Source organism: Nelumbo lutea, chromosome 1, assembly GCF_056320005.1.
Source record: "Nelumbo lutea isolate HS-2025 chromosome 1, American lotus-T2T, whole genome shotgun sequence".
NCBI lineage: Eukaryota > Viridiplantae > Streptophyta > Magnoliopsida > Proteales > Nelumbonaceae > Nelumbo > Nelumbo lutea.
Window position 1 is genome coordinate 214,392,017 of NC_142684.1, and position 2,228 is coordinate 214,394,244.

General features: G+C 38.6%; 1 non-coding gene across 1 annotated transcript; it reads right to left on the minus strand.

The window, feature by feature from the left end:
- Positions 1–1,597: 1,597 nt before the first annotated feature.
- LOC148880895 (small nucleolar RNA R71) lies at positions 1,598–1,704 on the minus strand. Its single transcript, XR_016106163.1, has one exon. It is a non-coding gene; the product is annotated as a small nucleolar RNA R71 (small nucleolar RNA).
- Between the last annotated feature and the right edge of the window lie 524 nt (positions 1,705–2,228).

Genomic DNA, 2,228 nt, shown 5'->3' on the forward strand with positions numbered 1-2,228 from the left:
AGCTTATGCAAATCAAATTTCTCTTCTTCTTTTGGTTCTAAAAAAAAATAATAATAATAAATAAATAAATAAATCTCAAAATGAGTTCAGATCTGAATTGCATTCATCAATCAGACCTACACTCATCCAAAAAGATTTTGGTTGCATTGCTGTATTTTGTTTTAGTTTTCTTCCTTTAAAAAAAAAAAAAACAAAGGGAGATTTTGTTCAGTTGTATAGTTGCATTACTACTTTGTGTTCTATTTCATTTCAAAAGAAAAGAAAAAGAAAATCAGATCCCAGCAGCCACACCATGGTGAATACAGGTCTGATTTCAGATCTTTTTACTACTGACTGATTTCGGTTTTGTGCAGATCTGTATACAGCATGTTTCATTGCTGATATCAGTAGGTTATCCTGCTGAATTGCTCAGTTTTAGTATGGCTACTCCATCTGGTGTTTGGTGATGCATAGCTCATCAAAACAGTGGGCTCAGATCTGATATTTAGTAGCCTTCCAATATGGAAATCAGACCTGAGCACAACTGTACTGTTATCAGTAGCTGCTATTATATTTATTGTTGTTCTCAGTGGCTTCTGAGATTTCAGAGCTGATCTTAATTTTGTGTAGAACTAATGTCTGAATTGCTATTAATCCTTTGTACATTGACTTTAGTTTAGTGTATTGACCTTCAGTAGCACAGAAGAGCCTTTTAATATGAAACTCAGACCTAAACACAATCACTGCTGATCCACACTTGGCTGTCCTCAGTAGCTGCTAAGATTTCATAACTGTATATTACTGTTCTCAGTAGCTACTGAGATTTCAGCTCTCAGTAGTTTAGATCTATGTAATTAAATCCCGTCCCTGATTTCAACAATATAAAGAAGAGGAATTTGTAAACTGTTGTTCTAATCAGAGATTACTGAATTCAGACCTGTTTGTAAATTGCTACTGAATTCTATATATTGAATAAGATGTTGATCTGCTTTTAGTTAGCTGCATTTATTTATTTTAGGATGTAGGTTTGTATATTCCAATACTTCACTTTACATTTTCAGTTGTAATAGGATTAGTTATTTATTTTCTTTTGTGAATATTGGCCTTTTTATTGCTTTGACCTTTACAGTTTCTGACAAGTAGACCTGAACTGGAAGAGATCCTTTACGACCCGGAGATTGAACAGACTCTCCGTGTCCATTTGAGAGCTGCTAGGCAAGTCAGACAAGAAGCACAAGAAATGGCTGAACAAAGAACTATGATGGATTATGCCAAGCCCACCCTCACCGGGACTGTCTCCAGCATTATCAGGCCAACTATTGCTGCCAATAACTTCGAAATTAAATCGGCCATAATCCAAATGATACAAAATACGGTTCAGTTTTGTGGTATGGCCCATGAGGATCCGAATGCCCATATTGCTAACTTCTTGGAAATTTGTGACACCTTCAAACACAATGGGGTAAGTGATGATGCCTTCCGGCTGAGGTTATTCCCATTTTCTTTGAAGGATAAAGCCAAAGCTTGGTTGAACTCATTACTGGCAGGATCTATAGCCACATGGGACGAAATGGCCAGCCGTTTTCTCTCTAAATATTTTCCCCCTTCTAAAACTGCTAAAATGAGGAATGACATCACTACTTTTTTCCAGCAAGAGGGGGAATCTTTATATGAGTCATGGGAACGATACAAGGAGCTGTTAAGGAGAGTTCCTCACCATGGCCTTTGGCTGTAGGTGCAAACATTTTATAATGGTCTGACCGATTCAAACAAGACCATCTTAGATGCAGCAGCTGGGGGCTCCATAAACAATAAGACTCCCGAGGTTGCCCATGCACTCATCAAGGAGATGGCAGCCAATAACTACCAATGGCATTCAGAAAGGACACCAGTTAGAAAGAAGCATGGCCTTCATAATGTGGATACATACACAGCTCTCTCTGCACAAATAGGAGCACTTAGCAAAAAATTTGATGAGATGCATATGGCAGCTATGCATGTACAGTATGATAAGTGTGGGGGAGGCCATGATAACATTGAATTCCAAGTTGGCAGTCAGTCTTTTCAGTCCATAGAACAAGTAGACTTTGTTGGCAACTTTACAAGACAGCCAGGAAATCAGTACCATCATGCCCATAACCCCGGATGGAGAGGCCACCTGAATCAGCATGCACCTAAACCTTTCCACCAAAACTTCTATCAGCCGGAACCGAAATCTAACTTGGAGGAGCTGATGACCAAGTTCATAG